Genomic DNA, 15,502 nt, shown 5'->3' with positions numbered 1-15,502 from the left:
GATTTATAATTTATTAACATTATGGTTATAGTTGGTTAACTGGACTTCTTTTTACCTAATTTGCATAATTTCTCTGAATTCTATATTTCTCCTAGTTTTCTTTTGACATGGCCTTTTTTGTAAATAGCTAACCTGAGGTCAAAAACATTGTTTTTGTTGCCATCGTTGTTTTTTTTCGAACGTTTCATTCATGAACCTGAATTGGAAGATAGAATTTGATAGTTGTGAAAGCCGATCTTTGCATTGGAAACAGTAAAACGATCATCATATTCAGATAAGATAGTGTACTATGGTCTGATTTGATCGAACAGACTTTTTTATATTTTACACAACAACAGGCCTGTTAATTAGTTCGGGATTGTAATATCCGCTCAATAAAATCGTTAAAATCAGTCTTGACTGACTTTTTGTGTCTGTACGTAAAATTTGATTTGTTTTTGGTCGACTATTGTGAGTAGCAAAAAATATGACAAAAATACCGAACTCCAAGTCAAATTGTTTTTATGTTGTGCCGTTACACCACTGTCCCAAGTTAGGGGAGGGTTTGGCGCCAACATACTAGTTTAACCCCGCCACATTCTATATGCGCCTGTCTCAAATCAGGAGCCTGTTATTCCGTGGTTGTCGTTTGTTGCTGTGCAACTTATTTGTTTTTCTTTCATTATTTTGTACATAAATTAGGCCGTTAGTTTTCTCGTTTGAATTGTTTTACATTTGCTATTACGGTGCCTTTTATAGCTGACTAGGCGGTATGGGCTTTGTCATTGTTAAAGGCTGTACTGTGGAGAGTTGTTTCACTGGCAATCATACCACATCTTCTTATTCTTATACGATGAATGTACTTCACCCACAATTTTACTTAGATCTTACACTCTCTCTCACATACCATACTCGACTGATACGGTGCTTTTTGTCCGTTTTTGCTTTTTGTCCGATAATTTTGCTTTTGATCGACACTTTTGCTTTTTGTCCGTCGCTTTCGGTCCATTTTGCTTTTTGTCCGATAATTTTGCTTTTGGTCGGCACTTTTGCTTTTTGTCCGTTGCTTTCTGTCCATTTTGTATTTTGTCCGATAATTTTGAGTTTGGTCCGACACTTTTGCTTTTTGTCCGTTGCTTTCGGTCCGTTTTCCTTTCTTTCGATAATTTGCTTTATGTCTGATTTAGAAATGTGTATTGGTGATATAGAGTTAGAACCATAGATCTGCTGCAGTAAAACTAGCAACCCTAGTAAATACTTATTACAGTCGAGCACATCAACATGAACTTACAACCTCAGTATTGACTGCTTAGTGATTACTTAAGATGAACTACTCCAATCACTTGGCCACCAAGGACTTAAACAAACATTTGTGAAGCGTTACACCAACGTTCATGTGAGGGGAAGGTTTGGTGCCAGAAAACATGTTTAACCGGACGCATATTATATATGCCTGTCAAAAGTTAGGATCCTGCAATTCAACAATTCTACAGTTGTCGTTTGTCTGTCAAAATGTTTTGGAATTGTGTTACACTTGTCATGTTTTGCCTTTATACGTACAACAACCTATACAGGGATGCTTACGTCAACGCCATTTGGTCTCTTGTAGAACGTTGTCGCATTAATATGATTATATACACATAAAGGCATGTTCTTACAAAGTTTCATGCTTGTATCACCATTTGCATGATTTTTGTAGTAAGCTGCTCAACTATTAGTATATAATCAGATTATTATATGGCATTTATCATATCAGATGTATTAACAGCCCTCGGTCCAAGAGCCGAGGGCTGATAATAGATATGAAAATGACATGTTATGATCTTTCTATCATGGAACAATGGAAAAAAAACAACAGTTTAATATATTGATCCTTTTAAGTTGTTCCCAAGTAGAAGTTCAAAACGTGAAAAATTTACGGACGACGGACGCCGAATGCAATTTATCCGATATGAAATATTTCTATCATATGCCTAAACAGAGGAGAAAAAAATCATTCTCTTATGGTTGTGGCCTGTTATGTCAAGAATTTCAATAACGGCCGGGTACCAGTCTGCGTAACGTCATACTGGTATGTGAAAATTACTAGATCAAGGATTCGCGGAATTTTTAATTTAACACAATGAGAGTGTTGACCATAGGTAACAACTCGTGAGAATTGGATATCGCTTAATATCAACTCTCGATATTTAATTCAAATAGTAATAATAGGCTCGTTTATTATTACATTGAAATTAAATAACTTGACTTGATATGAAGCGATATCCAATTTCACTTGTTATGAAACCTATAAGTATAATATATTTTTATATTGACGATATAAAAAAATCAACAAATCAATTCTTATATGATTTTTGCATATCTATAAATACTTGAATTGGATTGTTCAATTAGAAATTTTTTCCTTGGTTTACACTTCGATAAACCACGTTTCCGAAAATATTTTCGTAACCTTTACTGTGATCTATTCATGCGCGATACACATGCACGCAGGGATCCCGGTTTTTTCAGCGAATTGAGATTGAAAAACAAATACATAACAGTTGTTTCTATTCTAATGAATATATAACAAAAAATAAATAATGTATTAAAGCTTCGAAAATATATAAGATTAAAATTTGAATAAGATTCCGCGAAATTTTATGAATGATTTAGCGAATTTACGTCATGGCAAAACACGACGTCATACGAATGAAAAATTTCAAGCGAAAGATTATTTCGTTACTTGTACGCTTCAAATTCGGATAATATCTAATTAAAATGAAGTTTTTGAGATAGGTGCTATTTCATTTTAGATTCTGTTGCATTTATCGAGCATTTATGGATTTTAGAAAGTCAATATGGCGGCCAACTTCTTAGTTACGACCTGTCAATTGTGCATTTGATGGTAATTATAATAGCCATTACACAAAAAAGGTTAATTAAAAATCGCGAATATTTGGCTTCAGAATTATAATGATTAAACACATTTTTTCTATAGGTTATTAATGTGTAAACTGAGGCGATTATCTCACAAACTGAATAAAAGTCCGAACTGTTTGGAAAAGTCAACATTTGTAAATTAACTTGCTAAATTGTTGGAAACTTTAAAAAATTCCTTTATTGTATCACTTGTTTTGCATTTTACATTATATATTCTGTCCTGTTTCCTAATATTTGTTCTGTATCCTACTTTGTTATGTTTTACACTAAAAACGTACCATTGGGTGTATTTTCCGGAATTTGCCGATTAACGTCGGGATGCCATGCGATAACGTTACATAATAGCAGGAGATCATATCAGCCCACTAAGCAGCGTTTTGGAAAAAATGGAAGTCACGTAAATTTAATGCTCTTATCATACTGTAAAAATTATTAGTTATTTACTCAAAGTTGTCAAAGGTTTGTTTTGAGGCAATTACCATACATCTGTACTTATGTTTTGTAAAGAGAGTTTGAAATCGTTATTTTCGTTTAATTAATATCCAAAATTGCATTGAACAATGCCATTAATAAGTTCTTGTCCTTTAGTTGAGGCAGCAAACCAGTTGTTCAGCTTAGTAGTTTTCCCCTTTTGCCAGGGTTGCTTTTTTATATGAATTTTAGCATGCTTTATTTCAAAAAGATTTTAAGTTGCTCTTGAAAGTGTTTAATATGATGTTTAAAAATAGTGATTTTTTACGAATTTTATTTTATAGAGATTTTTGTAGAGGTTATCAGATTTTTACAACCCTTTATTATAAGAAGATAAGAGAGGGAAACTAAAAATTTTACTTACTTGTAGATTACACCTACCGGTATGCAAAAAGGAATCGAATCTAATACTTGTAAAAACTTAGAATCTTGTGCAAGGTAAAACATGTAAGCTCACCAAAATAATGTTGTGTTTGATGCAGCTTTCCGCAAAGGACAATACCGTTATGTTTCAGTGAATAAATTTGTAACTAAAACATTAATCTGGTCATTGAAATAAGATCAAACTGGTTCTCCTTGTTAAAGAGGGTAGTCGTGAAACTGATTACATGAACAATTTATTCATTTTTTAAAAATTTTATAACATTGAAAACAATGAGAATGACGTGTATGTCAATTAAACATATCACTGTTAAATATTTCCACTATTCTTGTCTAACCAATTTGACTATAAGTTTTGACTTTTAATGTAATAAATTTCTGAAAGTGGTACACGCGACACTTTTCAATTGTATTTACACATCAGGAAGATGTATTTGTCTTTTAACTTTTTCAGAATTTTCAATTTCTTATCATGCCTCGTATTTCAATGTATACATGCAAATACCGTATAGCGGAGAGTTTACTTCTTAATTTACTTTAAAAAAAATTCAGAAGACATCACAACTGTCCTGCAAAGCAAATAGATCGAATTTAAGGATGTGGTATATTTGCGTATGAGATCACTATCCAGTAAACGCAAATGATAAAAATTGTGATCATTACAAACCGGTTATCGCTCGGTTTTCAACAGTGAGTAAAACCCGTACCTCATAAAACGTTCGTTTCAGCCCTGAAATGACAAATATTAAACGATAATGGCATTTTCTAAATTTGCATCAATGATATCGTAAGTTTGTGCAAGCAAATCTTCAATTACAATACTTGTATCTCCATATTTTCAAAATTCCTTTTTTGAAGAGCCATGACTAATCCCTTAAATGAAACGAATTACAAATACCATCAGTAATTTAAACAACTCAATCAATTAATGCATGCCTTGATGAAAAAGATGCAAAATGATATTTCAAAACAATTATTTATTTTGAGTCCTTTAACTTGCCTGTACCAAGTCAGGAATTGACAGTTGTTTTTCATTCGTTTGATGTGTTTGAGCTTTTTATTTTTCCGTTTGATAAAGAAATTTCCGTTTTTAATTTTTCTTGGAGTTCGGTATTTTTGTTATTTTACGTTTTTTCTTTAATCGACACATTACAATACACCATCGTATCAAGTAATGTGCTTTTTAGATTAGGCAAAAACTGTAGTCTGTAATATTGAATTCAAACACGGAAATTAGAACTAGTAAGCTGATTATCAGTATTATATAATGTACATTCCAACATTTGAATAAAAGAAACTAATCATTTAAAGATTTTTTGAATATAAGAATAATACATCATACTAATTTACGACAAAGACATTTAGTACATCACCTTAATATTAATAAAAAAATTTAACCGGATTTGCAGAGGATCAAACGATATTCTATTTATATGTTGTTTATGTGTTAGGTTTAACATTGATTTAATTCTGAGTATGTGAATTTAAGTCTTCTTGCAGTCGATGTTCTTTAAACCGCCAAAAGTTCATTGGGGACGACGAGTGCCGAAAATGTGACCACCAATTACGAATAAAGAAATGGAACTTGTAATATACATATCAAACTACAAACCAACAAAAAAGAATAGCTAAACCCGTCTCAAATCATCAAAGAGAATTTTGAATTGTACAAAACTATTGTTTGTCTTTTGGTCGTTTTTTCGGGGTTTTTTTTGTCATGACATTGACAGTTTATTTTTGAATTGAGTTTGAATATTTTGCCTCTCTCTTTAGAAAAGAAGACTAAGGAAGTAAGAAAAGATTAATCAATCGAAACACCTTTGATGAAAAAAAAAGATGCAACAGTAGTGTAACATGCCCTACTTACATTATCTGAAGTCTTCGGGAGAGCATCCCACCAAAGATATTTACACGATTGCACCCTCAGTCAAATACGACAACATAATATCATACCGAACGGATCGACACACTCCCTAGTTGGCATTTTAAAATGTAAGAGTCTCTTTAAAGAGCGGAATCAGAGAGTGAAAGTATGAGGATGAACGTGCAACATTTGTTCATGGGGCCGATTGTTGAAACTTATATTTCAAAAAGGAGAGAGGATACAGAGGGAGCAATCAAAAAGCATATTCAATAAGAAAATACAACACTTTGGCTACAATGAATAAAAGATTAAAAGAAAATTAAAATAACAAAACATTATACCCACCTTATCCCACTGAAAAGTACCTAACAACCACACCCTTTTGAAATCATTGTAAAATCAGCTATCTTATGACATAGGTACTGAGTGGTTAATACTGTCATGAAAAGGTACACAAAATATGTTTTTGATTAAAAATCATGCCAGTTTAGTAATGACACAGCGATTTGCTAGATATTATTCCCCCTTTGTTTGATAATTAGAATTGAATCTAGTGTGATCCTCTGCATTACCATCTTTCTGACATTTCTAGATTTTTTAACTTTTTCGAATTGAGAACATTTAAAATTAATTTAAATTCGGAAACGATAACCCCTTTATTTGTTATCTGAATAGATTTAAAAAAAAAATAATTTATCTCGAGTCAAAACGACAATAGAAGGGAAATAAGAATAATGTTTGAAACAATCGTCAGCACAAGACCTTAAATATGTGTGCGTTTAAAAATAAGATGATGTGTAATGATGCCTAGTTAGAAAAATTTCCACCAGTGTCCAAATGACGTGAAAGTTAGGAACTACAAGTCATCGTACGGCTTTCAACAATAAGTAACACCCATGCCACAAGGCAAGCTATTAAAATCCTGCCATAACAAATGTAAAAACAATTCAAACGAGAAAACAAATAGCCTGATATATGACCACAACAATAAAACAAAACACAAAATAATATACAACAACAAGCTATTGCCACTGATGTACAGTCCTCTGGCTTTGAACAATCGTCCATATTGCCTAAAATGTTTGTATAGAGTTTCCTGGGTTAAACTGAAACATTTAAATCCAGAAAAGGAAAGTTGTTGCTATTTATATCACATTTCTTTAAAATAAGTTCCTTTGGGTAAATTTTTGCAGTATATTTAGAGAATACATGATTATTTAACGAAAAAAATATCATCAAGATCACGGTAAGTGTTGTAGAATTCAACAGTTGACTGGAATTTAGACGGCTGTTTACTGAGTTCGGTCATCAACTGTTACTCATAACAATACATTAACGCCACATTATGTATGTGCCTGTCCCAAGCCATGAGCCTGTAGGTCAGTGGTTGTCGTTGGTTTATGTCTGTCATATTTGTTTTTCCTAATTTTTTTTTTTATAAATGAGGCCGTTAGTTTCCTCAATTGAGTTGTTTCATATTTTTTTATGATGGTTTGGGTTTTTCTCATTGTTGAAGGCCGTACGGTTGCCCATAATTACATCCACTGCATTTGAACTTTGGTAGATAATTGTTCCATTGTCAATCATACAACATCTCCTTATTTTTTTATGTTAACAAATCTATAATTAAAGTGGCACAATTGGTTCATACAGGCCAATTCAAAACATTTAATTTGTTACGCCAGCCATGCGTTTTGTCTACACAATACCCATCAAGGATCTCGAATCAAACAATGTGTCATCGTTGTTAAAAAATAATCGTTATATATCATTTTATAATACTAATTTGTATATGAAAATCAGATGAACGGCAGAAAACCTACTCCTGTTTTGCAAGATAATATATAGGATTTTATAATCCGCCAATCGTTTCGTTTCATTTAAGTTTATTGTAATATATTTTGCGTATAAAATATAGCAAATTCAAATCAAATATCCTAAGACATTGAAAGATGGACAAGAGAAGTTTCAATTGTGTAATATGTATTTTAATCTTTACAATATATTTATCTATTATTTTAAATGCTTTTGAACTGAGGAAACAAATTTACGAGATAGAGATAGATACCAAATTTATACCTTTACCTACGACTAAGATCTTAGTAAAAAGCTTTGTCGATTGTGCATTGAGTTGTCTCTCAAATGGAGTCTGCTGTGCAGCTAGTTATCACAAATCTACAAAAGAATGCTATCTTGTTGTCAAGGACTATTGTTATAATGAGACCGAAATAGAAAGTGACTGGAAAATTCTTCGCTTAAAATTGTGTAAGTAAATTTTGTGCTTTCTTATTCATTCATTTAATCAATTACTAGATATCCATTTTCAAGCCTATTTATTTAGTCGTTTTATAACCCTGTGAAGTGATTCCGTTTTGCTATTATATATTATATTGCCTAACATTGATAATTGGGGCCACAAAAGAGCCTTTCGAAAATAGTATTGGTAAATGCATTTCAACTTTAAAATTATTTATTTATTTTGATATTATTATAGTTACCAGCTTAAACGTGTTAACAAGGAAACATAATCAACATGTCTTCCGGGGCTTTGGTGGCCTTATTCTCAAGTTAAATTGCCCGTCGAATTAATCATTTATCAATTGTCCCACCTAACGATACACTGTTTTAAAAAATAGTCAAATGGCAAATTTTGTTTCCACATTAAAAGTAGATGGAGGGAGAGGGTCTGAATTTCAATCTACATAATTGTTTAATTATGCCAAAATGTAGTTTATAACAATTGAATCAAACAAAAACAGTTGTACAAATAAGATAAAATACATAATTTTCTTCATTTAGATGAATAGTCTTTAAACTGAATTACATTCCTCTCTCAGAATTTGCATATTTCATTAAAGATCTAGACCGATTGTTTTCTGCTTTATTACAATGCAAATAGACATCCGATCTACCTTAAAACATATTTGCAAACGGAAACAATTGTGGGATATTATATTGCTATAGTCACACAATTTTGTCAATATAACAAACAATAAAGAACTGTCATAAAAGTGGAGGAATTATCAAGCTATAAAACCAGGTTTAACCCAGCATGTCTTCGGAAAATGCCTGTATCAAGCCAGAAATATGACAGTTGTTTTCCAGTCCTTTCATTGGTTGATATAGACAAGCGTTTGGTTTTGTCAGGTTTTATAGACTTCCCCATTTTTGTATTTACCTAGGAGTTCGGTATTTTTGTTCATATATATTCCATATATTTGGCAGTTTTTAACTACCTTGACTACCCATACAAGGCTCGCACTGCAAAAAAAGATAAATATGAGACAATTCTACGACAAATATTTCCTCCATAGATAAACAAAACCAATAAAACTGAAATTTACCCAGCAATGTTAGATCTTAAAAATGTCGGTATCAATTTTTATCTCTCAATCAATGGGTATTAATTCACTCAAACTCTCACATTTCGTCGTTAAGTTAATATGAATAATTTATATAAAAAAGCATTATTACAAAGTGTACATTTAAATACGTATCTCAAATATATTTTAAATCATTTCAGGTTTTCACATTTCTATCCCATTTTCAAACAATTGACAGAAAATGTTAATGTTTATAATAATATTTATTTCAGTACAGAAAGAATATTTTGAAATAGATAAAACATGGGAAGAATCTAAGGTATATTAACCATTTATTTTGATATAGTATATTAACAAATAATATCAATTAATCTTTTCTGTGGTAAACCTCTAAATTTGATGAAATTTATTTTCATTATTACCTTTTTGCTGGTGGACCTGTCCTCATCACATCTTTCAGTGTAGTCCTATAGAAATTGAAGAGGACCGGCTAATAATAACGTACGAAAGTATTTGTTTGCTTGGCACTTTTCTGTCAAATGTACCTATGAATTCGTTTGGTATAAGGCTACTTCTTTAATTCGTCCTTTGTTTGATATAGTGTTTTTAAATAACACATCATTCTATTGTATTGTATTGTTTGGCCTTTAACTTTGTGATTCGAGCGTCACTGATGAGACTTTTGTAGAGGAAACTTGAGTCTGAAGTACACAATTATAAGCTTGGTATCTTTGAGGAGTTTTATTTTTGTTAGGCTACTAGTCGAGATTAAAAGGGGATTCGGGATACTCAAGCTGTATTGATACATGTACATACTTTAAAAAAATGTTACTTAATCTCATTAGGGTGTAATGGAATATTTGTTTGTTTAGGATTGTCAAGTTTTCAGTTCAGATTAGAAAGTTGTCCATTGGATAATAAGAAGCAGATTGCAATTACAGTTCGGAGTAGTTGAGTTTAATATCAATTTTTGGTGCCCCTTCTTCATTTTAATATGATTTGACTCTAAATATAACTTTAGTTCAACATTTCCAAAAGCGGGTCTATTATTTTCAACAAATTTTTAAATAGGAGTGGTTTGATCATCAAAATATTTACATTTAATCATGTAAAAGGGAGGTGTGGCTCAAATTTGTTTATGGAACTAAGAACATTATTTTCATAAAGGTTGACCGCAAACAATACCGTGAAATAACAGTCCTGCTCTGTTTCTCACATAAGATGCATTGCAGTCTTGTAGAAACTACCTGACAAGCTTACCACCTTAGTCACGTTAGATTGCTAATATCAACATGCTCTCGTAATCAGAGCAAATATTTAAAAAGACATTGGACATTACAAAATACCACTCCAACCACATACGCGCCACTCCTCAGAGAAAATAGATGTTCATATAACAAACAACATGGAGCAACATGGTCCAGATTTCAAGACGTGGTACATGCAGGAACTGTGGTGGTGTTAAAAAATGTGTTTTATGTGCGCACAAAGATCTTTTTGCTATATATAGATATATGTCAATAAAATGCACGTAGGCAAAAGTGCGCATATAAATTGGTACAAAATAGTAGTGGTGATGAATGAATCATGCCAACAGATTGCTCAATTGTAGTATTAGTAAGGTATTCTAGCTATTTGCAGGTTATCATTGGACAATCATCGTGGCCTCTTATGCTTCAGTAAAAAACTATTTGAAATCGCCACACGTTCATGGGATTTTCCCAGTTAGCGACATTATCGCTTGGTTGGAGATTGTCATATCTATAAAAAAAAACATTTGTAATTTGGAGAATATGGCATTGAAGGCAGATCTTTGAAAGACTCTGTTTTATTATTCAAATCTTTTTCAGTAAACAATTTAAAACTTTCTTAAAAGTGTATATGATATTGAATGCTGAAGCAAATATGTAAGACAAATATGTCAACGGTTATTATAGGAAAGTGCCATTTTCAAAAACAGACTTTAATTCAACCACCTAACACACGGCTTTATTACATATATCGTTCGAAAGCTTATTATCTGTACTTTGTTTTGCCCGGTAGGAAAAAAAACGTACGGTGCAATTTCCGTAAAGAACATTGCAAAATATTACTAGAATTAAAAAAATTTTTTTTTTTTGTTCTTTTAGGATGACAAATTTCAAAATATCATATGTACCTTATAGAACATGGTATATTAATCCTAAATCATGCAAAAATCAAGACATTAGTTGGTCAATATTTACATAAACTTCCTCCAAAAATGAATAAAATTATCGAAAAGCAAAATTTGTCTTCAGGGAGTAATCTTCATATACCCAAAAACTAAACAAATTAGATAACTATGGTATTTAGGTAAAACAAATTGTTTTCGTACTAAAGTATATTGTTCTGGAAACAGCGTTCTATTGAAGGTTTTGCAGTTGATCAAAATATCGCCATCTGCGAATAGCGATCATTTTGCTTTTCTATGTTTAGAAAGCACATTGATTTTTGTCAATATCAGGAAGACAATCATTTTCTATAATGCAACGAGGGGTATTTAAAGTTCGAAAAGAAATATGAGCTAAATACATTAAGAACTTGCTTTTATCGAAGATAAACTTATATATCTTTAAAAGTCATGTTGAAATGCCAACATTACCTTACTCCTAAATCGGTGGCAAAATTGAAATACCTGCGTTTAGCTTTCGCATGAAATTCACGAGCTAGAAATAATATAGCCGTGTGTTAGGTAGGTGCATCAATTTTATGATTAATCAGGTCACTGTGTCAACGTATATTTGTTCTGCTTTACACAAGTTCCAATTGAAATTTTGTTATATACTATGCCATAATATCTGTTCCAGTTGGAAAAAATATTCTATAACCTTTATTCCGTAAGGACCAAATTCTCTGAAATATGTTCCAGTGGAAAGGATATTACATAATATTACAGTCTATTTTTTCCACTTGAAACTTATGTTATGAAGGAACTTCTATTTCGTGACAACTCCACTATTATCGATAACTGACAGATTAATGTCTTTTGTACACCTGTGTATGAGATTAAACGGTAACTACACAAACCAAACAACAATAACAAACAAAAAGAAAACAATATAAAAAAACATCTAATGGTCAAGTTTATGTCAAAGATTAAAAGTTTCTTCGTTTCTTCGGATTAACGAAATCAAGGGCAATAACTGTTGCCTTTTCATGCTTATTCACTCCGCATTTTGATATTTGCAGGAGTTTTGTGAGACATGGGGAGGAAGATTGGCGACAGTTTCAAGTTTTTCCGAGAATGAATATATGATCAGACACCTTAGTGGTAAGTTAGATTAATCAGTGGGGTTTATAAAGTTTGTTGAATTTAACTTTCCATTTGTTTTTCTGTTTCCAAGGCTGATGTCTGCCCTTAACAACATGTGCATTTTTATTTCTTAGTTTTAATAACAAAGCATACAGGGAAATGCAAAGATGATTTTATATCTTCTGAATAGTATTGACAAATGTTTCGTCTGACTTTTTGACATACTAAATTGTTATCAAAATAGACAAAATCACATTTTTGAGAATCCATTACTAGTATATATTGAGACGTTTCACTCTCGTGGTCATCGATTAGTAACATGCAACAGATTTATCGAGAAAATATCATATAGATAATAAAGGAATTACACAATTTATGATTGAAACGTTGTATTTACATACATAAAATTTGAAGGATTCCAAACACGTTTTATTCTGATACTTTTAACTTTAATTATCAGTTACAATTATTCAAATGAACGTCGATTTTTCAGTGTAAGTCTTATAATCACATCATTTAATTCTAGAAAAAGGTATTGTACTTCAGTGTGTGAATTTAATGTTAAAGCATATCTTTTACATCTGGTTTTATAAACCATTCCAATCCCATCTTAATGTAATATAGATTATTCTAATGGTTAAAAATATATTGTTCGTTTATTCTTGACACTTTATCCCAAAAATGCACCAGAAAGAAAAAGCCTTCAATTGACATGACTGTTCTTCCTCTCAAAGTCCTATCGAGGACTTCTACACAGAGCAAACACCTACAGCAAACTGCAAGTTGAAAACCATGCAATACATCGGTTAGATCTGAATTCCCTGCAAGTTTTCGATAGTGCTATATTTATGCCATTTATAACGCAAATGCATTATAATACCAACAAATAACATGGTTTCGATAGGGCTATAAATATGTTATTAGGAACACAAATGCATGGTTATACAAACAATACAAACTATGATGAGCTATTAAATCTAACATATATTTTCATTATTTACAAAAAAGTTAAACGACGGAAATACCGAACTCAAGGGAAAATTCAAAATGGAAAGTCCCTTATCAAATGGCAAAATCAAAAGCTTTAACACATCAAACGAATGAAAAACAAATGTCATATTCCTGACTTGGTATAAATCTCACGGTAAAATATAGAACTAATAAAAAAGTAGACAAAATGATGCCCCCGTCTCCAGTCTGAGGTAACTGTATTATAACAAAGTCAATGTAGAACTTTCTTTGATAGAATTGTGTCTAGGAGACACAAATGATGCCCCGCAGATGCAAAGTGTTATTTTGAAATACACAAATTTGAGCATAGGAGCACATAGGTCTATGATTCACTGTAAGAGGAGTCATCCGGAAACGCTATGCACCTCTTAATCAAGTATATACTCAAAAAATGGCAAAGTTCAACTATCTCCCAAAAGAGCAAATATTATTAAAAATCAAAACCCTGACCACATGCACCTTCAATATATGTACAAACAGCCAGCAAAGTGAAAAATTCCTACATTGTAGCATTTAAACTGTAGGAGGAGTTATCCGGAAACACTCTACACCTCTTATGCAAGTAAATACTCCAAAAAATGACAAAGTTCAACTATCTCCCAAAAGAGCAAATATTAATAAAAATCATGCACACCTTCAATGTATGTACAAACAGCCAGCAAAGTGAAAACGTCGTAGCATTCAAACTGTAGGAGGAATTATCCGGAAACGCTGTGCATCACTTATGCAAGTATATACTCCAAAAATGACAAAGTTCAACTATCTCCAAAAAGAGCAAATATCAATAAAATCAAAACCCTGACCACATTCACACTTTCAATATATGTACAAACAGCCAGCAAAGTGAGAACTTACTAGCTTTTAAACTGTAAGAGGAGTTATCTGGAATATCTATATACCCATAATGGGACGGACGGACGGGCGGACGGACAGACGGACAGGGATATAATAATATGCCCCCAACTTTTAGTTGCGGGGGCATAAAAAAGCAAAACACCCAATGAATCATTTATGCACACAGTTGGACAATACTATATCTGAGCATTGACACACTCAGGTGCTAAGATATATGAAGATACAGCAGACTATTAATAACAATTCAACAAAGACTGTCATAATTTGTCCGACAGCCTAAATTCAAATTACAAAAACAGTTCAAGTATCAAGACTAGTAGGTCAGATGTGAACGGGAGAACTTTTTCGCTTTCCCTTTCCTGTGACATTACATGAAAAACTCAAAGCCTCATTTGTCTGGTTACGTCAACAAAGCCAAAGTTCGGTATACAATATGTAGGACAAACAGGACGGGTTTTTTTTTTTAGATGAACACAGGAACATCAATACTGCTTCCGAAAATCTAAGAAATTCAAAAGTATAATTTACCAACATTTAGGTAAACACAATCACAATATTAAATGTATAAGATTCCAACCACTCGAAACGATACAGGAACACCAAGGGCAATCGCATAAACAATTTGAAGATTCCCGTAAAATTAACGAACTGTCTTGGATTAAACGACTGCAGACAGCATATCCCCTGGGTCTTAATGACAATATACTGGGACAAGGGAACATATCTTAAACTTTTTCTGTCGGTATCATGAAATTAAAATTGTTGATAAACGACAACGTAATAATAGGTTTCATGGCAAACGTATCAATCGAAATCAATGAATTAAACATCGTATAAACTATACACTCTCCTATATATAGTTAAAAACAATGGTAGGCATTAATTATTATGTAAACTGGGTCAAATACCAGTTAGTAAACTACATGATATTTTCCAGGAGTGTGACACAATCTCGTTCTTCAGCCCAGTCTATGAATATTGGCGTATAATTACAGCTTTTTGCCACCATAGGCTGTTCCCGCGTTTCGATATTTTTACTTTAAATCATCGAGAATTTTCTAATTTTAATGCGGAAATTTACACAAAGGAACTTACTTTAAATGAATCTCACACAGACAGATGTTGATGAATGCAGTTTCACAGGGGAAAACCCTATACAAATATGTAATACAGAGACATAGGGGCATTATGTTTTTCGTTTTGTGCGTCCGATCGTTCGTTAGTCCGTCCTTCCGTCCGTCTGTCCGTCCGTCCGTTCGTTCGTTAGTCCGTCCGTCCGTCCGTCCGTCCGTCCGTCCGTTTGTTCGTTTGTTCGTCCGTCCGTCTGTCTGTCCAGCTTCAGGTTAAAGTTTTTGGTCAAGGTAGTTTTTGATGAAGTTGAAGTCCAATCAACTTTAAACTTAGTACACATGTTTCCTATGA

Source organism: Mytilus californianus, unplaced genomic scaffold (genome assembly GCF_021869535.1).
Source record: "Mytilus californianus isolate M0D057914Y unplaced genomic scaffold, xbMytCali1.0.p SCAF_2, whole genome shotgun sequence".
In the NCBI taxonomy this organism is placed as follows: Eukaryota; Metazoa; Mollusca; class Bivalvia; order Mytilida; family Mytilidae; genus Mytilus; species Mytilus californianus.
The sequence above is the reverse complement of the archived record's forward strand: the minus strand, read 5'-3'. Positions refer to the sequence as shown.